This window comes from Marmota flaviventris, chromosome 11 (genome assembly GCF_047511675.1).
Source record: "Marmota flaviventris isolate mMarFla1 chromosome 11, mMarFla1.hap1, whole genome shotgun sequence".
NCBI classification, from domain to species: Eukaryota; Metazoa; Chordata; class Mammalia; order Rodentia; family Sciuridae; genus Marmota; species Marmota flaviventris.
The window spans coordinates 602,637-623,753 of record NC_092508.1 but is presented as its reverse complement, the minus strand read 5'-3'; the positions used below and the strand labels follow the sequence as shown (position 1 = coordinate 623,753).

Here is a 21,117-nt window from a genome sequence, read left to right as displayed (position 1 = left end):
AGAACAGGAAAAAATAGGAGTAAGGCAGGTTTTAGGACAGCTGGTCAACTGTCCTCTCCAAGGGAGCCTTCTAACAAGGAACAAAGCTCTGGCCAAGAGCTGCTCAGGGTTGGAGAGACTGTACCCACCTCCCCACTAGAGCGGCCACCCAGAGTCTGCACCATCCCTCACTCAGAGCCCTGGGACTGGTAGCACCTGTCCCTGGCTGGCCCATTCCCTGGCACAGATGGCACCTCAATCTTTCTCCTCAGGGCTACCTGGACCTCTCTGCTCATCTGTCAGTGTGTTCACTGTGTGCCTCCTGACATTACAGGGTGCTGCTCTGGACAGTTGCTACAAAGAGCCATAGGATACCCAGGTGCTCATTCAGGGCCCAGAAGAGCCACTCCAGAGTCCCAGGCATGGCAGGAAATATCTGCCTCCATGCTCCGTGGTGGTCACCCAGCAGGTGCATATATGGTGCTGAATGTCCCTGACACCTGTGACTGACTTTTCTCCTCCACTGTCTCCCAGGTATCAGAGAGACACAAAGGAGGGGAGAGCCTGGCTCAAAGCACAGTCCTCAGTAGGACAGCAGCTCTAAGGTGGGAGTGCCTGCTTCCCTCTCCTGGCCCAACACCAGGGAGCACCTTGCTACACGAGCAAGGCTGTTTTTGCCACACAGCTTGGACCCAGGGTCTCACATGCGTCACCTTTGCAGAAAACAGGAGTGCCAAGTTAACTTATCATGAAGGAACAAGGTTTTGCATAAATTTTACAACAAAGATTTCTGCCCAAGTTCGGAAAATTAAGTTCTGCTTCCTAAAGCAAAATAAGATCCAAATTTGGATAATTCTTTTTTTTTTGAGAGAGAGAGAGAATTATTTTTTTTTTAATATTTATTATTATTATTATTATTTTTTTAGTTTTCGGCGAACACAACATCTTTGTTTGTATGTGGTGCTGAGGATCGAACCCGGGCCGCACGCATGCCAGGCGAGCGCGCTACACTTGAGCCACATCCCCAGCCCAAATTTGGATAATTCTTAACAAATATAATTCACATGCAAGAATATGAGATTGAAAACAGATGGAAGGCAGAGGGCACCTCTGAAGGGCATGCGCCTTAGACTGTGATGCTGAGAGTAAAGTCACAGAGATGGCTGTTCAGGAGAGGCGCCGCCGAGGACAGAAGGCACACAGGGCCGTGGAGACACCTGCCCAGCACCTGACACTTTGGGTGGTAGAGTCAAACTTACCAGCAAAACGGTCGGTAGCCAGAAAGTCCGTCCCGAGGCCGCCTCTGTCAGCCTGCCAGCTTTTACTGGGATGGGATACAATGGAGAGAACAGAGAAAAAAACAGAGAAAAGTTACTTATTCACATCTTGAAGCCAAGATCCGTGCATCTTCTAGTGAGAAAGGCCAGAATCTTTTTTACGACGTGGCTGTTGAGACCAATACTCAGGCAAGCTGAAAGCTTAGGCCATTAGTTTTGACCCAAATATCACATGAAACCTGACCCATTGCACCTCTTCTAGGGACCTGAGGGAGTGACCACTGAGTGTCAAAACTTAAATCTAACCAGTTGGCAGGAATATTCTCACAAAATCGACAGGCTCTCCTGAGGGTTAGTCACCCTTCCTCTACCCTCAGAGCCTCTGGGTCAGGGAGGGTGTGATGCTGGGCTATGGCACAGGACAGAAAAGGGACCTAAGGGCTCCTGAGCTTCCAGGGTAACCCAGAGCTCCTGTCTTTTTAAGAATTCTCAGTAACTCTGCAGTCCCTTTGTTCTTGCTGTTATCCTGTAAAAGTCCTTCAGTCCCTTCTAATCCACTGAGGATTTAGAAACCAGGTCATAAAATCGCAGGACTGGAAGGAACCTTCAAAGGCCACTGGGGGAGGACCAAGAAGGACCCTGTGAAGTGAGAGTCACAGCTTCCACACCTTGCGGGGGGCTTGTGGGTGAGCGACCCCATCAGGTAGGCCACCTGACTGCATACAGCCCTGTGGGCTCCTGAACTCACAAAGTGGGCTTTACGGTAGGTAGGAGCCCGAGTCCAGGAAGAGAAACAACAGCAGGAACAGGACCATTCTGTCTGACCAGAGAGCAACTACAGACTCGCGAGAGAAGTGAGAATCAGGGTCCCAGGCTCCAGCAGAGGAGGGGGACTCGATGGCGACCTAGGCCCAGGGTTTGAAACACAGGCCAGAGGCCATAGTCCCTCAGGGAGCCCTCACATTAGCCACACAGGTGTGCCCTAACTGAAGGAGGGGGGAAAAACTGATTGGGAATATTTTATATAAGAGTAGCATCGGGGCTGGGGATGTGGCTCAAGCGGTAGCGCGCTCGCCTGGCATGCGTGCGGCCCGGGTTCAATCCTCAGCACCACATACAAAAAAAAAAAAAAAAAACCAAGAGTAGCATCAACAAATTCTAATTTATAAATCTTTAAGACTAAAGTGAAGGAGAAAACCTGTTAAATTATGAACAGTAGAATGTTCATGAGTCACACCTGTTCCCTGAGGTTCCCAGGGTCTGGCCAGTCCATGCAGAGCCCGTCTAAGAAGATGGGGTGCTCTGGACATATGCCTCTGGCCCCTGCTCCCACCCGTCCCGCAATCTTCCTGCGAGCTCTGCTGTCGACCTGCATCTTTACGGTCTGGTCTCCCACATGAGGTCATCCTGGTTCAGGCTCTGATGTCTCTTTGCTCCCTTCTTCAGTGGTGGGGTTAAACCCAGGACCTCCTTCATGCTTGGGAAAGCTCTCTACCACTGAGCTGCATCCCTGACCCTTTTCAACATTTTAAGACAGGGCCTTGCTAAATCACTGTGACTGTCCTGGAGCCTGCAGCCCCCTCCTGCCTCGGCCCCCAAGTGGCTGGCATTACGAGTATACAACTGCATCCAGTTCCAATGTCACTTCTTAAGCCCAGACGCCCACACCTTACCAAGCCAGATTCGTCCTTGTGACCTCAAATTACACCCACATGCTTACGTCGGTGCTGCACTGACCATCACCCTGCTTTCCAGGACTGAGCACGTCTTCAGTGCCTGTGACAGCCACACAAGCTTGAGCAATGCCACATTGGCTCTCACCGACTGCAGCACAGAACTGTGCCTGGTGGGTCCCAGCAGTGTCCACTGTTAGTCTCTTCCACACCTTCTGGAAGTCCATCCCATCTAGCCCTTCTGTGGACTCCCATGTCCAAGTGGGTGAGAAAGGAGCCTGCATGCAGCTGAGCCATTTCCAGGGAGAATCTGAGCAGGGTCCCAGAACTCCCCAGTGTGCAAAGGCCATCGGCCGCCAAGGACAGCAGAAGAATCTCCAGAAACCTCCAGACTGGTCTGACAGGACACAGTGGGGCCCTAGCCTTCACATTTCAAATAATCATTTGTCAGAGCTAGAGGTACATAGACCACAACCAGGGATATGTTTAATAACCAGGGCTCTGGTTCCATCCAATAAGACTTTGTTTTTATTAACCACTCAAAACCCCGTTTTTAAAGAATCAGTTTTAAGCACATATCTGATGAACCACATGTAAACTGTAGACCTCATCCCCACCTGAGACTGGGCTCAGAGTCCTTATGAAGTGCCCAGCCATTCTTCCCATGGTACCCAGCCCAAATGTCCCCCTGCCTCTGGTTTCACAGCCTCAGCAGCACTTAAGAAAGCCCCCAAACCCTGCCTCCCCTGAGGACACTTAGTGGTCCAACCTGTTGCACCTGGATCTTCAATGCCTCACAAAACCCAAGGACACAGCCTGACATGTCCTCCGACGACCTGCTCCTCAGCACCGTTCTTCTAAGTTCCTGGGAGATCTAAGAAGGACCTTATCACAAGGAACAGAGGCAGTATCTCAGATTCTCACTGGATTGAATAAAACTGCTCAAGTATGGATTGAAATTGTAGAATTGTAGAATTGGTTTTCAAACACCATGGGGACGAAGTGCTCATGGGCTTCTAAGGGAGTCCAGGTCCCTGTAGGTGGCTGTTGAGGTCCAGCGTCAAGATATGGGGAAAGCTGTGACTTCTTCTCCCTTTGGGTTAGACAGAGAACTGGCCTCCTCTCTCTCCTCACTCCACCTCCCTCAGGATCCTCACAGGGCCCCAGGCCCTGAGCAGCAGCACTGCTCTGAACTACTTCTTCCACAGGAAGCTGGGGTCCTTCAGAAACCAATTCTACCCAATGCAAACCTCAAACTATTCTTAACCTGCACTTTAAAGTTTTGTTTTCAAGGATGTGAATGTCATAGCAAAAAAAGTCACCACATACAAATAAAAAAATATATAAAAATCAAAGATATTTTGTCCATCTACAACTAAAAAATATTTTTTAAAAAGCCACATCTCAAAATCCAACTATGCAGCTAACAGAATCAGAATCATTGGAAGAAAGGCAGAAGCCAAGAGCTTCCTCTTTTATCCCAAGAAAGGGGGTGGGAGAGCATCCAGTGGGGGCCACAAGGGAGATGGAAGTGAGAAGGCACGGGAGACAGCTGGGAGATCCCGGGAGGTCTGGCGGAAAACCTGGCTAACAAGCAGACAGCAAGGAAGGATTTAACCATAGAATTGTGTTTACTTCTCAACAAGGAAGTATCTGAGTGCCAACTATCTGTGTAAGGGACAAGCGTCTGCAGAGAGCTCCTGAGCCATGCCTCGAGGGCCTTCTATGTCAGAGACTGCCGAGACCAGCCACGAGACCAGCCACGCTGTGCACTCGGTATCTGGTGGGGTGGGGGAAAGCACCAACCCCCTCCAGCAGAGATAAAGCTGCTTACTTTCACGTCCTCTGAAGTCTCGCAAGTAACGTATTTTTCAAAGTACCCAAGACCACAAACTCCAGAATAAATATAAAGTCCTGCTCCACTGAAAGATCACGAAATCTAAGTCTGCAAGCAGTGGGGGCGCAGGGTGCACAGGCAGGCCGGCGCCGTTCTACCCAGCTCTGGAAGTCAGACCCGGCCAGCGGAGGAACTTTCGCAGATGCCACCTCAGCACGTCCCTCCCACAGGCCACGAGCGCCCGCGGGCGGGGACAGGCTTAAAGGGACAGTATCCCACTCGGCCTCCTGGCCTTTCATCCAAATTCGGTATTTTTCCGTAATGCATTTTTCACCCGCGGACCCTGGGGCGCGTCCAGGTCGCGCTGGGCCGAGGAGCCCGAGCCGAGGAGCCAGCTGCCTGCCCGCCACCACGTTGCCCGGCGCGGCAGGTGGAGGTGCGGCCCGGCCGGGCGGCCCAGGGCAGCCGGCCCCCGCCTCCCTGCCCCGCGCCCCGCGCCCCCAGCACCAGGCCCAGCCGCCGAAGCGCACTTGGGAAAGTTTCTGCCGGCGCGGCGGCCATGCGCAAGGACACGTAGCAGCCCCGCCCGGGCCGGCACGCGCAGACCGGGTCAGGGTCCCGGGGTCCCCGGGTCGGCCCGCGGCCCGCGCCCCCCGCCCCCGGCCTCACTCGTGGTCCCGCCGTCCGCGCGTCGGTCCGCGCCCGCTGCCGAGAAGCCGGGACGCTCGAGGCGCGGCGCCCGGGCCGCCGCTGCTATATAGGGCGGCGGCTCCAATCCCGCCGAGACACGTCAGACCGGCCGCCCGCGCCCCGCCCGCCGCGGGGTCCCCGCGCCCCGGAGTCCTGGCCCGGCCGCCCGGGCGGCGACGCGGCCAGGCCCAGCAGGGCGAGCGCACGCAGGGCCAGGGAGCGGGCGCGGGGGCTGCGCCCAGAGCCCCAGGCTCGGGACCTCCCCGCACGGCCCTCCTCCCGGCCGGCTGGCCGGCGCCGGGAGGACAGGAGGGGACAGGGGTCAGAGCCCCGGAGACTGGGCCACTCTCAGCCCTCAGGTCCAGCTCCTCCAGGAAACAGCCCACTCCTGTCCTCAGCCGCCAACTCAACCCCCTGCACAACCGTGAAGCCCTCTTCCTTGGTAGCGCGCAGATTCAGGGCCCTACCTCCACCGACCAGCAGAGCCCGCGTGGACACCCGGCAGACTCACGGGGCGGGGGCGGGGGCGGGGGCGGCAGAACCCCTGCGCTCGCGGGCTTCCTCTCAAGTGGGCAAAGAGCTCCCAAGTCCGGCACCCCGTGTCTACCAAGTGACACACAGCTGAAGACGCTTAGCAGACGCCAGTGTGCACCTGGGCTGCGGTGGCTGAGGTTCAGGAGGCACCCAGGGAGGGGTCAACAGTGTGAGAGCAGTGCTGCTCAGGGGGAGGGAAAAGGGTAAGGCAGGACGCCCTGACATTCCCGGGAGGGCCACAGTGGCCGCCTATGTGCTGCATGGTCCACTCGAAAGCTGACAGGGCTTGCCAAGGGTTAGGGAGCACCGAGAGACTCCTCACTAACAGGAAAAGTAAGGAATGCTGGGAAAGCCAAGGCAGAGCTCTCCCTGTGCTGGGGCCGAGTGTGAGATGCCCTGGACGGGAAAAAGGAGAGTCAACGCGCTAGAAGTCAGGGTAACTCAGGATAACTGGCGCGAATGCCATAGCACTTCATGGTGTAACGCCGGGAGGGGAGATCACCCTCTGTCTGAGGCACTGAGGCCAGGCAGCCTGGAAAGCACTACTATGCTGCCAGGTAACATGGGGCCCAGGCGACCCCCTGGCACCAAGGCAGACTTGAACACTCATATCTGCATCTGCGTTGCTCCTGAGGCTGCAGAGCATCCTTCCCTGGCTCAGCCAGCAGCAGTGACAACAAACGTGGTGTCCGCTGCCCTTTTGTTTTTGAGGGTCCAGTACCAGGAGGAGACGAGGTGGGCCAAGGGGACAAGCCTCAGCAGTCAGCAGGCTCACTGTAAGGCATCTCCAGTGGCCCTAGGAAGTCCATGCTCGGAGAAGCTGGCACCTGCTTGGCTCACTGAAGAGATGGTCACAAAACAGGTATCTGACAAAAGGTACTGTAACACCAAGTACTGAACCTGTGACACACACACCCCAGGCTGCTTCTGCGCTGGCAGTTATAACCAGCTCTTCTTCCCAGCTAGCCGTAGTGCACTGAAGCCAGTAGTGTATAGAGTGGACTTTAGGACTTGCACATCCAGCGATATTCAGACCAGATGATGTTAAACTTTCTGGCTATCTCAAAAGGCGAACACTGGTCTGTGGTTTGTGTTCTCAACACTAAAGGGACAGGGAATAAGCTTCTGACCTGCTCATGGTAAAATATTAGAAGATACAGCCTCCTACCTGTCCCCCGTTCCTGCCAAATCATGATCCTCAAAAAGGGCTGTACCCTCAAAAGAAGTGGGGGGCAGAGAACAGAAAATCCCACTGAGCACAGATATACCTGGCTTGGGCTGGGAGCTCAGAGTATCTCAGAAGCTAGAGACAGGGGACGGGAACTCTACAAAGGTTTGGGCTCAAATCCCCACCATCCCTTTTGTCCAGGAACCCTTGGCCCAAACTGAGAAATTAAACTCGAGAAGGAATAATCCCTCATACCAGGCTGAAATGGACTCCACATCAACCCACAGCGAGGCTGGAAGTTCAGAGTTCCACAAGTAAGATGGGGGCTGGTGGTGCAGCTCAGTGGAAGGGTGCTGTGACTCAACCCCCAGCATTTCTCCTCTCTCTCTCTCTCTCTCTCACACACACACACACACACACACATATCAAAAAAAAATTTTCAAATCAAGACAAATGAAACTAGACTCAAGAACCTGAGCTAAACCAGACACAATGGCATATGAATGTAATCCGAGGGAGGAGGCCAGACTCAGCAACTTAGCGAGACCCTGTCTCAAAACCTGAAAAGGGCTGGGGTGTGGCTCAGTGGGAGAGCACTCCTTCAGCACTCCCTCCTCAGTACCACATAAAACAAAAACATTCACCTATTCCAAAAAACAAAAGAGAGTCTGTGAGGGCAAAGTGCTCCACACCAAAGCGTACTCCAGCAGTCAGTACCAAGAGGCAGGGGGGCTTGGCACAGTGGGGTCTCCCATAGAGAGTGGTAGGAAGTCAGGGCAGAGAAGCATCTGAAAACATAGTCAATTACATGTAGAAATTCAAAATATAACTATTCTGACCCAAAAACTCCCATTGAGGATTTCTAACATGTATGGTATGTGTAATGTAGCATTTCTGCACAATTGAAAGACACATCTGTGACGTCTGTCAGTGGAGGACAGGATGCACAAGAGGCACAGAAAGAGTGTCAAAACTGACCTCCAAAGGTGACCACTGAAGGACCAGCTCTCGGCTCCGGGGAACAAGCCCACTGATGCCTGCCCCACCAAGAGACTGCCTCCTGGTGTGCCATGCTCTGGCTCCTCCAGGGATGTAATTTTGACAACCACTGGGGAAATCTTTAAAATCTCAAAGACTCTTACATTCTAACTGCTTGTTAAGTTTCTTAAATTCTTGAACAACTTCAATTAAAGAAAACGAACATCAAAAATCCTAGAAGACTTATAAGCTTGGTTTTTGTAAGAAAACAAGTACACACAACCAGCAGCCCCATTGTAAGTGGGAGGCTGGAGGTCTCAGGCCTCTCGGACCTGCACCTGGTGCTGCCCAGCAGGCCAGATGTGGCTTTGTGCTGCGGACTGGGAGACTAGGAGCAGCAGGGGTCGGCAGGGGCAGCAGGCCCAGGATGGGGAGCAGCACCTGGACTGCCCACCCACACGCTTCCCATCCAAGAAAGTGTGCTTCAGCAGGCACATGTGGCTGGCACGCGGTCTGTACGGAGCCAAGGCAGCTGAGTGCCCCTGTCTCTCAACAGAGACTTTTTCCCAGAAGAGACGCAGTAAGACAGTCTCGAGACCTATTTTCTTTGCTTTAATAGACCATGTGCTCAACAAGAACTCAAGTAAAATCTCACTGCTGTGAGTGTCCTTGCAAGGGACTGCTGACTGCAGAAAGGCTGGGAACATGAAGGGTGGGGACAGCCATCACCAGAACTGTCTGTGAACATCTGAAGAGGCAGCAATGTCCTGTCCAGACATATTTCACCTCCAGGTGCCTGGAGAACCAGGGGGCAGAGCCACGGCCCACCCAAGAGGGATGCTTCACAGAGACTGTTCCTCTCACAGGGCTCCTCAGGGGCTCCTATGCCTAGCTGGTCAGATGGACCACCACCTTGATCCAGGGAAGGGGGCTTCCAGCAGCTCCTGCACATAGGCACCACTCGCATCATGCTCACACCAGGTCCCCGCCTCAACTGTGACGGTATTTTGGGAAGAGGAGGACAGCAAGGCCAGGACTGGAGCAGAATGGCTATAGGGGAGGGCTTTCCCCTCAGTTCTACAATTACAGAAATACTTCTAATCTTCTTTACTATAAATCCCATTCAACTACAAGAAACAAAATAAAAAGTTTGATCAAGTGCAACAATTTATACTTGAAGATTCTTTGATTCCTACTTTCCCCCACAAAGCTCCATGAGCTAGACTTAGCTCATGTTTATACAGAACTCTGCTAGGGGTACAAAGCTGGCTAAAGCCATGGGTGGAAATACTTAAGAATCTGAAAGATTAATCTTGGGATCTGTCCTAGCCAAATAGGAACATACCACTCTTCTACAAAGGTGGAAACAAATATCAGAAACCAAATGTCTAGTGTTCTCTCCAGGGTACAGAGCACAAAACACTCAGGGTGCTGGTGCCTGTCCCTTCTAGGATCACCTTTCCATGGGCCATGCTCAGGGACGCAATCTCACTGCTAAAGGAAGAGTCTAAACCCCTTCCTGAGATGCACGTCTCCAGGAAGAGCTGATTCAACACTGAACTGCACAAACACAGTGTAGCAGCTAGACCAAAGCAGAACAGAGTCCCCTCTTTGCCTGATGCTGCTGAGGTATTGCCTCAGACCAGGATGCAGCCACTTAGGAGATACATGGATATACTGCTAGGAGCAGGACTTGGATGTTTTATCTGTCCAGTGAGAAGTCTGGGTGGACCAAGAGCAGACTACAATTCCTCCTAGGGGAAAACCAGAGCCACATAAAAAGAAAGAAGAGAAAGACTTCCCTGTGGCTTCACAGGATCAAGGAGGGAAGCAAGCCGCAGCACAGTGAGGACCAGCAACCAGGGAGGAAGGAGCCCTTTGCAGCAACCATGGGCAGACACTAGGCGCCAGGTTGGGGGAGCTGGGTGCAGGAAACTTCAGCCCGGGCAGAAAGGTGATCTAGTCAGCAACTGAAGAATGAATTTTATTTATTATTACAACTGGGGGGCGTGTGTGCTACTAGGAGTAGAGTCCAGGGCCTCCCACATGCTAGGCAAGCGCTCTACCACCTAGTTACATCCCTGACCCTGAAGAATGAATATTAGGAGGGCAAGAATACAGACAGCAATAGCTGATAAGTATGGAAACAAGACAATTCTAGAAGGAGCTGGAATGAGTAAACCATAGCTTGTCCACCAGTTAGGCGACACTCGGCACAAGAGGACGCTGCCTTACAGCTCTGTGCAACCTCCTCAGGGCACAAGGTCAAAGAGCAGGCACATATTGCACCACCTCCTTGAGACAGTCAGCAAAGCAGAGGTGCATGTATCTCTCCAGGGTACAGAGCATACAACACTCAGGGTGCTGGTGCCCGCCCCTTCCAGGACCACCTTTCCATGGGCCATGCTCAGGGATGCAATCTCACTGCTGGAGGAAGAGTCTAAATCCAAAGGAACAGAAGGAAAGCAGGGATGGAAAGCACACTCATTTGCATATACCATGCTGCGCAGCTCTACTGCTACAACTACATAAACCACAGAAAAACAGACTCTAAATCAATAAAGCAAAACATGCTCCACACCTTCATCTTGATGATGGCTATACAAGTGAATTCAGCCAGTGAAAATTCATTGAGGTACACACTCCAAAGACTTGCATAGCTTTCTGCATGTTTACTGTACTCTAAGGTGATGTGGAAATCAAGCTTATATCATTAAGAACAAAGATTCTCAGGCTGGGGATATAGCTCAGTTGGTAGAGTGCTTGCCTTGCATACACAAGGCCCTGAGTTCAATCCCCAGCACCAAAAAAAAAAAAAAAAAAAAAAAAAAAAAGATTCTCAGTGTAAGATACACACTGACACGAAAACCCTATAAATTCTTATTTGAATTACAAATATCTACACTTATGATGTCCTTTTTTTTTTCTCCTTTAAAAAAATAGGGCTAGGGATGTGGCTCAAGCGGTAGCGCGCTCGCCTGGCATGCGTGCAGCCGGGGTTCAATCCTCAAAGATGTTGTGTCCGCGGCAAACTAAAAAAATAAATAAAAATTAAAAAATTCTCTCTCTAAAAAAAAAAAAAGGGCTTCGTAAGATGTTTACGTGAAAAGCAGCCCACTGGCAGTGAGTGCTACTGGCTGCAGACCGTGGGGGCCATCACCATCCCCACTGAGGGAACCAAGGCCCCTGAGGCACAGTGGACTCTAGGTGTGAGCAGATATGGTCCGGAAGGGCTGTCCTGCTGTGACAAAAGAGCAGGGAAGCAGCCACAGACCAGAAAACAGGGACTACCTAGCACAGCCCCCAAACACAGCTGCAGTGGTCTGGGGCACAACAATCTGATCCCCAGCCAGTCCCAACTGCAGGGGGAAAAGAGCCACAGAACACTCGTTTCTTCTTACTCTCCAGGAGGAGAAACCAAAGTTGACAAAGGAAACTGCCCTTCTGTAAGAATGCCAATCAATAAATATAGAAATAAAATTAGAAAAATCTTCACCTTGCAATTGCCAACTGTGAGCTAAACAATAGAGTCCAAAGATATCCAAGTCCTAATTCCTAGAATTTATAAGTATTACAGACAAATCAGGAATCTAAAGATGGGGGTGTTATCTTGAAATTATGCATGGGGTCTAAATGTAATCCTAAGTGTCCTTTATCCTTTACACCATGTGCTTTAATGGAGAAAGAATGGCCTTTACAAACTGGAGAAAGGACAGGATGCAGAGGTCCCTACAGCCCTCAGAAGGAGCCAGTCCTAGTGACGCCCTGACCCTAATGTGAACGGCTGCAATAGAAAATACACTAACAAAATAATGAACAAAACAACACACAAATGCCTATTGGACCCATTAAGATACTGACTGATGTGCAACTCCATGAAGGATGGAATCCCTGCTGACCTGGCATCTCTGACCAGTCCTAAGAACAGACCTCTCACCCCATGGCCAATCACAGCAGGAGACAGCACTACTGTGCAGCTCTTGATGCCCTCCATTAGAACAAGGACAATCAGACCCGGCTACTAGTTCCCAGGAAGCACCCTGAAGAGCTCTGGACAAGTCAGGCCAATCCAGAAGTGCCTTCCACAGCACAGAGGCCCCACTGCTTTCTTAAATGACATTAAAAACAAAATCAGAAAAAAAAGGTAAGGGATTTGTTACAGATTTTCAGAGAGGGCCCCAGAGAGACTTAAAAGGCTTAAACCAGACCTTTGCATTTTGTTTCAAAGTGTAAATATACTTATTTTGTGTGACATTTGAAGAAACCTGAAGATAGAATAGATATTAGATGGTATTACAAAATACAATCCATTTTTTTGATATGACAATGGTATTGTGGTCATGATTTTTTTCCCCTTGTGGTGCTGGGGATCAAACCCAGGCAATTTCTCTACCACTGAACTACATCCCTAGTCTGTGGTTAGGGTTTTTTAAAGTTCATTCTACTAAAGATACACAATGAGGTACTCAGAGGTCATATAAAGTCTAATATTTGCTCTTAATTCAAACCAAAAACACAAAGTATGGGCTGAAGGGTGGGGCACTGGGAGAGACAAAATTGTAAAATACTGAAATTGCTAAGGCTGGGTGATAGGTATTATTTTTTTCTGTTTTTTGTTATGTTTCAAAGTTTTGAAAAGGTCTTAAAAAGAAAAAGAGCAAAGAGCACTCCCTGCCTACATCCACTGGATGCTGCTAGAGCTCTACTCAGAGGGTGAGTCAGACTCCTAAGTCTTACTGTGAGGAAGAAAAAAGATGAAAAAACTGAGCACACAAGGCAAAGTGGAAAGAGAATGTGGAAGAGAGCGGATTAATAAAAGAACTGGTAAACGGAAGATGAAAACTCGCAGAACAACAGAATGGTCAATTCAAACCCAAATCAGTTTCTCTGAAAAAAGCAATCAAAGAGCATTTAACTCTCTAGTTTGACAAAGTAAAGAACACAACAGATCACAACGACACAGTATCATCTTTTCCTGGTTCTGAAACAGTGTTACAAACAGTGTTACAAAGGGTAGTAATTATATCTTCTGGAGCTCCTAAAGAAATAAAGAGCTTAGTTGCCCCGGGAGGGCCTCACAAATTATTTTTGTATCTCAGTAGCAGTAATTGGGTTCTGAGCCCATTAGGGGACCGATAACTGTAGTCAAGGGGCCAAGGGGATGTGGCATGTCTATGAGCCACAGCCAACCAGGATCCACTCATGCAGCTGAGCCGTTTCTATTCAAAAACCCGGCTTGTACCTGGTGGAAAGGAGGGCTCCCCAGAGGAGAGGAAGGGCAATGGTTTGCCTCCCAGACAATGAGTGAAATGCTGCGAGAAGATCACCAACTACAAATCACTTTATAAACATAACTAGCACAGTCCATCACAACATACCATGATGCAATGTTCTGCTCTAGGGATGCAGCCATGGCCTAATACCAGGAATGCATTCTTACAACTAAAAGGAGTGTAAATACACATCCATCTGTAACTGACAGGTGATGATTATCAAAGACTGCCAAACATGGAATCTAAGGAGACACAATTAAGCAAGGCAAATCCTATTGATTGTAGATGACCATGTACTATGAGACCCTCTAACATTATGAAGTCCTAACAGCTCTGGAAGTTCTGAACATCGGCAAAAGTGCCACACACATGCACAAATGCAGGGACACACTCATAGAAGACTTGCAGAAGATGCCTGCTCTCCTTCAAGCCCTTCTACATCTCACTCTGAGAGGCTGCCTGAGGCCACCTAAGATGTCAGGTCCTCAGGCCTGGAACTCCCATCACCTTATTTGAAGAAAGGTCTTTTCCAACATGAATAAGTGGAAGATATTAAGGTGAGACAACCTTGGGTTATTGGGGTACTTCTGAGAGGCAAAGGGCATGAGGACACCGGAAGGAGAAAGTCCTGCAGATGGAACCAGAGACAAGTGACATGGCTACAGGGAATGTGGAGGGAGACAGCAGCCTCTCCTGGAAGTCTCCTGAGGAAGCACGGCCTGCCAGATCTCAGGTTCCTAGCCTCAGAAGTGTGAGGAAGCAAACTTCTGTTGTTGTAAGCTACCAAGTGTCTGTGGCAATCTATTATAGCAGTTATACAAAACCAACAACATCTCAGCAGGATTTTTTTTGTGTGTATGTGTATGTAGTGCTGAGGATTGAACCCAGGGCCTTGTGCATGCGAGGGAAGCACTCTACCAACTGAGCTATGTCCCCAGCCCAGGATTTTTTATTATTATTATTTTTTTACTGTAAAAAGATTCTCAAATTCACTAAAAACAAAACCAGTATGGAAAATTTGCGGGGGGGGGGGGGGGGGGGGGGAGGTGGGAGAGGAAAAATAAAGAAAAAGAAAAGGTGTGGAATTCACCTAAACTTAGTGAAAAGTATACTATAAAATAATGTTAACCAGTACACTTAGTGTTATTGGCTAAGAAAGGCAAAGCAATGAATGAATAGACCCATGTATACCTATGAGTTATTGATTGATACAAGTACCATTTTGAATCTACAAGGATGTCCACATATAACTAATTAGAATTAAACAAAACAAGGATGTCTATGAGCAGAACTGGGCCAACTTGCTACCCATTTTCCAAGGGAAAAAAAATGATCCCTACCTCACGCCATACTCCAGAATAAATCTGAGTAGATTAGAGATCTGGATGCCAACAATCAAACTTTGAAGACCTGGGAGATTAAAAAGGAAAACCTGTGACTTGGTGGGTGCAAAGTGTCATCATGACACAAACTGCAAAACCAACTTGAGAAGATGCTGATTCACATGACCATGTTGGAGCTTAAGAACTTTATACAGCAAAGAACAGCTAATACAGAAGGGTATAAGTGGCGTTTTCTTGCTTGATTTCAAAAACTCCTCAATAGGCTAGGACACAGACAAATAAGTGGCAGATAATTAACTGGACTGCTGTAAATACAAACTGCCCCAAACACATGAATGATGTCCATCCTCGAAAGGCAAATGAATTCAGTGAGTATGCAGTTTCCGTTGATTTTTTGTGGTACTGGGGATTGAACCCAGAGGCACTTTACCACTGCACTAAGTCCCTAGCGCTGCTTATCTTGAAACTGTCTGGCTAAGTTGCTGGGATTTGGGCATACCCACTGGGATGGCCCCATCATTCTGTGTTTGCAACTGTTAAGGGGGAGAGACCACTCAATCAGTGAGGGTGTGCACAGTCAGAAGTCGACCGAAAAACATGTAACACAAAATACACACACAAGCAGCTTAGCAATCTTCAAAACAGCCACTTGCCAGAAGAACCTATAGAAGAACACAGAAGGACAGGTGTCACAGTACAAGGCAGCTCCTAGGTGCACTGTGACAGACACAGAACCAGGATGAGCACCAGTGGGCACCAGTAAGGAGGGATAGCTATGTGCAGGACACTATGCACTGTCACTAATAGCAACGCGACAGCCCCTGCAGCAGCCTGGAAGGGCATAGTTTGCTGCTGTGGGCAGCCTGCAAAAGGTTGGTCACTGTTGAAAAGGGAGTTGACCACCAAGGGAGAAACACAAAGAGCACAGGTTGAAACCAGGGTTACTGGAATGAACTTGTGTTTTTCAGGACACAGAAATATAAAAAGAAATAGTGTGTCAAAAATACACTCACACATGTATATGTGGATATATGTGCACACACACAGGCATATGCACACACTGTAACTCGGCTGGCTGAGAGGGCTCCAACAACCCTGCTTCTCTGAGGATGAAATACCAAAGGAAGCAGGCTTCCTTGAAGAAAAGGCAGATAACAGGTGTGGAATAGGAAAAGGACAAAAGGGCCCAGAACAGCCTGCGGTACCAGAGTGCAAGAAGACAGTAATGGGGACATTAGAAGGACATGGGCTGGCTTGAGAAATATCAAAACAAAAGGATGACAGTAAGAAACAATTACCCACTGAATGAAACGGGAAGCTGGAGTCAATCGGTATGATGCAAGTGAAGGAACTGAAGGTTGGGCTTCCCGCCACATATTGAACAAAGACTTCACAGTGCAGAGGCCTGGCAGGGATCACCTTCTTGAAGTGAGCAACCCTGGGCCACCTTACAGGCTGCAGAGAAGAACCCGCATCCAACAGACACAAACCCTACGTATGGTCAAAGGGCCACAGAAGGCCAATCCTACCAAAGGGGAAGTCCTGGGAGCCATTCCAGTGTGCAAGGGACCAAGGAGATGTGACAACGACATGTTAACAGACAACTCTACATGGGTCCTTCTGGAGAGGGGGACTCTGAAGTGAGCAGGCAGTAAGCATGTTCATGCTGGCTGCACGCGGGCAAGGACAACACCTTGGTGCTGCACAGGGAGAATGATGCACCCACTCTGCCAAGCCCAGTGAGTTCAAATAATCAAAAGAATTAATGGAGGACGCATGCTACTTATCATCAGAAAAACTAAACACCTTAACTTGGAATTAAGCACTTCAACATAGGTGGTAGCTAGGGGCAGGACACTATGCATTGTCATAGGGGTGGAAACCCAATCATGGTTCAAGGCACTAAGACCAATGTGCATTCCACCCATGTTTTATGTGGTGTAATGTGCAGATACCCCAAGGAGCTAGTCTGTCACCCAATCACTTTGCCAAGTTCATGAAAGTAGATATTTAAACCATCAGAATGTGCCAAGGAAGTCACCGCGAGCACAGCCAGATGTGCAGAGCAGCACATCTGAGATAATGTCAGGGTCCACGTGAAGGGCCCTCCACCCTCTCCCAGGAGCAGGGAAGAAGTGATGTTCCACAAGAAGTCTTAAGATGCTGAATCCCAGACGTGCCACCGGGGGGGGGGGGGGCCATCCCAGTGTTACAGACTCATGCAGACTGCCCTCAAAGACAGCAAGACCCACCCTTCAGGGCGCCTGCAGACTGGACAACCCATGGTGGTTGTCCTTGCACACACCCCTGCCACCTCAAGACAGCAGGCAACCAGGCAAGCATCAGTGCATGCTGGAGGTTCCTCAGCACACAAGGAGTTCTGTACAGGCGACAGCAGCCTTCAGCAGAGCCGTGAGCCCAGCAGACAATAGAATCTAAAGATGGGTAAGATCTGATGGAGGAGAAGAGAGCCGCCAGCACATCAGCCCTTCACTTGTCTTTCCTGCATACAGATCTGGCCCTGAAACTAAGCACAGCTGAACCCCAAAGAAACCAAGACGGGGGGGAGGGGGGAGGGCAATTCTCACATAGAGTCCTGCACACACACACTCTCTCCAGGCGGCAGCATCCTGGCAGTTAATCAGCATCCATGAACACCCCGCACATGTTATTCAAAGGTAAAAGCATCCTTCAGAGTCCAGGGAGGCCCAACTACAGTCTAACTGCTGACTCTCCCCAGTAACACCATCTCTTCCTCCCTGCACTTACCAATCTTAAAGGGACACAACCATGACCATCTCTGCCACCTGTGTGAACTAGGAAGACCCAACTGGGTCCCCGGTCTGTCTCTTGGTAGCCTGGGAGCCCCGGCAGAGCCCAACAGACCTGCTGAGCTCACTGTGTAGGCAACACAACAGGGAACTTTGGTCTCTAGGGCTGGCAAGTCAGTTCCCAGCACAAGCAAACAAATCAAAATAGAAACCTTGTTTCAAAACGAAAAAACTTTTCTTCAAATTGGCCTTTCAAACACACTGATTTATATCACTGCTTTAAGACCATCTAACTAATTAAAATTTTTTTTAATTTTTAAAAGTCAAAACCAACTACAACCCATAATTCCACTTGAAACATCTCTGAGCTAAGTACAGATATTATTAGAAAGCTTATCACTTAAATGTGAAATCAAGAGCAACATTCAGGGGACAGGGGACACAACCTCACCTGCCAGGATGTGGAGCATGCCCAGCCACTGAGAAGCTGCTTCTTGCACCAAGAGCACAGGAGCACAGTGCATCTAAGACTTCTGCCCCCACACACTCCATCCAGCCAAGGCGCCATCATGCCATAAGTTACCTGACAGGTGAACAGTTATTTTTTTTTTCCACATATATTTTGCACTGTTTAAGGTAAACAGTATTTAAAAAGTTTTTTTTTTTTTTTTTTTTTGATTAAAAAAAAGTTAGGGGGCTGGGGTCGTGGCTCAGTGGTAGAGCACTTGCTTAGCACATGCAAGGTGCTGGGTTTGATCCTCAGCACCACATAAAAAAAATAAATAAAATAAAGATATTTTAAAAAGTTAGATGGGGCAATAAGTTTCTTGCTCTATATTACAAGGCATCAGAAACCACACACTCCATTGGAAGGGGAACCCCGAGGGGCAGAGCCACTTTAGCAGGTGACTACCAAGGACAGCCAAATCCAGCCTCTTCTAGTGACTGCTTCTCTAATAGTTACTGTGCCACTGTTTCTCCCTCGCCTCTCTGCGGCAGGACCAATGCCCTCTGCACTGCATCCCCAGACCTCTGCATGGCAACCTGCTGCTGGCTGGCTCCCTGTAGACCTGAGCTCCTGGGCGGCTCTGCCAGGCTGCTGTCACTGAGCCACAAAGGACAGCTTTCCCTCCCAGAACACCAGACAGGGGAGCTCAGCCAACACACCCTCATCTGCCTGACCCCCAGAGCCCTCCCATCCCAGTGACCAACCCCAGGCACCAGGGCCAAGTGTTGGGCAGGCCAACACCTACACAACCACTCATGTACCCAGAGCACTCCTGGGAGGCACTGAGAACAGCATCTGCAGCAGAGAAGATGATATGCAGGCTGGTCCAGCCAGCAAGCTAGCTATGCAGGAAGAGCCTGTTTGCACTGTCCAGGAAGACAGCAAGTCCTGCAGAGGTCAGGGCTCCTCCAGCACCAAACACTATGGTAGGTCCTCTCTCACCTGGCAGACCAAGAACAAGAACCAATGTTCCCTAGCATAACTGCAGTCCCAGCCTAACCCACGGCCAGTGAGAGGATGCCACAAGGTCAAAGGAATTATGCTAATGAAAATGACCAGTACAGAAAGCAGAAAAGTGGGAAGAGGCATCACTCAACCTGCTGTGGAAAATGGCACTATATGCCATTGAGCAACATAGCTCTCAGCCACAGAAAGTGGCCAAGGACAGCAGGCCCTCAATACTTAGCAGGGTCACAGAAGGCACACAGACCAAGCATATGAGATCCTTGTTCACTAAGGATATTCATTCAATGGTGGCCTAAGAGCAGTATGCTGACACCAGCCTCCAGACTAGATTATCTCCACATTCAGCGGTTCCCCAGAGTTTAAAAAGAGCATCTGCATTCTGGAGCCTAACATAATTCACCCAAAAGTCAGTTAAAGGACGAATGTTCAGAATATTACCTTTTCAGCCATCTATACTACCCTGGTTATCCTCCTAAAACACGTGCAGGAACAACTGATTGGAAGTTTGGGCAGCTCTATCTGTCCTTACCCCGCATGAGACCTCGGGCACTGAGGGAGGCCTGGATGTGACAGGGCTGCATTAATGCTGGCTTAATACTGATAGAATTAATACATTAATACCACAGGGTGTTTGCTGTAGAGATGCTTATCAAGAAATGAGATTTTTAGCATAAAAATGATAAAATAGAACTCCATAAAACGTAATTGGCAATCTTCACCTCCCTGCAGATCCAAGGAAGCTGTCCTCTAAGAAATATCTCCAAAATAATTTTAAAACTTTTTTCAGTATTTTCTGGGCATATATTAATACATGGCTTCAATAAAAACAGGATCTTATTTGCACTGTTCACCACCTGCCACACCTACATCCATTTAAAAATAGGTCATGGCCATCTTTATAAACTTTACATAAAACTTTTCCTCATAAAAACTGCATGTTGAATGGAGTAAGCATAATTTTAAAAACCCCCTACTAACGGGACCTCTGAGTTTTTGTTTCCTTTTCTCAATGTTTTAAAATAATAATTTAAAAAAAGCCCAGAAGAGGACTGGGGATGTGGCTCAAGTGGTAGCGCGCTCGCCTGGCATGCGTGTGACCCGGGGTTCGATTCTCAGCACCATATACAAACAAAGATGTTGTGTCTGCCGAAAACTAAAAAAATAAATATTAAAATTTCTCTCTCTCTCTTAAAAAAAAAAAAAAAAAAAGAGGTTAGAGATTATCCAGCTTGCTAAGGCTTAGCAGCTAGTTAGTGTCTACCTCATTCAAAGTCAACCTTCTTTCCACTGTGTCAAACTGAGTCTCTTTAAAAAAAAAAAAAAAAAAAAACCTAGAAGAAAATTTGTTTTCACTTGGGCCTGAACCTCCAAGGATAAATTCCTGAACATATGATTTCTATAGGATAAATTACTGGACATACAATTTCCAGCAATACACGGATCCATACTGCGAGAGTAAATCTGCCCTGCATGGGCTCCACCATCTTTAGTCACTGCCTCTGAGGAGCCCTGCTCTTGTTCTCTGAACAACCACCAGATGGTCCTGTCTACTGTCCATCAGTCTGATGTGGGTGGAACTCCAGAAGGGCAATTCCCTGACCACTGGTGAGACTGAAATCTTGTTCAGTTTACTGGCCATCCGCATTTCTTGACATGAAGCTGAACTGCTCGCAACTCGACCCCCTTTCCTACAAGCATGTTCCAGGACACATACTGAAGACAAAGAGAAATCCAGTCAGCCAACACAGCAGTGGGAATGAACAGAAGCCCATGTCTTAAATGAAACCCAAGTTGTAAGCTCAAAATGGCATTGTGGAAGGTCAGCCAGACGAGAAACTCGACTGAGGAAAAGGATACTTTTCCTCAGCTACGCAGGTGGTAGACAAAGTAGGCTGACCATCTGAGATCCCGAAGTCTGCCAAAGTTCTGGTGCGTTGACAACATCAAACCATCCTGTTTTAAGGGAGCAGTTCTCCAAAAAGGAATTTTGGTTATATAGTCATGTTTTGGGCTGGGGACATAGCTCAGTTGGTGGAGTGCTTGCCTTGCATGCACGAGGCCCTGGGTTCAATCCCCAGCACCACACACACACACACACACACAAAAAAAAAAAAAAGTCA

The 21,117-nt window shown here is 49.0% G+C and overlaps 1 protein-coding gene and 1 long non-coding RNA gene across 4 annotated transcripts in view; one reads left to right on the top strand and one right to left on the bottom strand.

The window, feature by feature from the left end:
* The window catches only part of Hdlbp (high density lipoprotein binding protein), a 54,271-nt gene that overhangs the window by 28,015 nt on the left and 5,139 nt on the right, over nucleotides 1-21,117 (bottom strand). Inside the window, exons 1-2 of one of the 3 annotated variants that reach the window (XM_027951679.2) lie at nucleotides 5,436-5,522; nucleotides 1,239-1,303 (exon numbers count right to left, since the gene is read on the bottom strand). The gene's annotated coding sequence lies outside the window, so the exon portion shown is untranslated. Of the gene's footprint in view, nucleotides 1-1,238; nucleotides 1,304-4,763; nucleotides 4,956-5,435; nucleotides 5,523-21,117 lie in introns of those variants that run through there. The other 2 variants (XM_027951681.3, XM_027951680.2) reach the window with 2 other exon arrangements.
* Nucleotides 6,040-9,259, top strand: LOC139707689 (uncharacterized). Its single transcript, XR_011709150.1, has 3 exons — nucleotides 6,040-6,852; nucleotides 7,360-7,472; nucleotides 8,048-9,259. It is a non-coding gene; the product is annotated as an uncharacterized lncRNA (long non-coding RNA).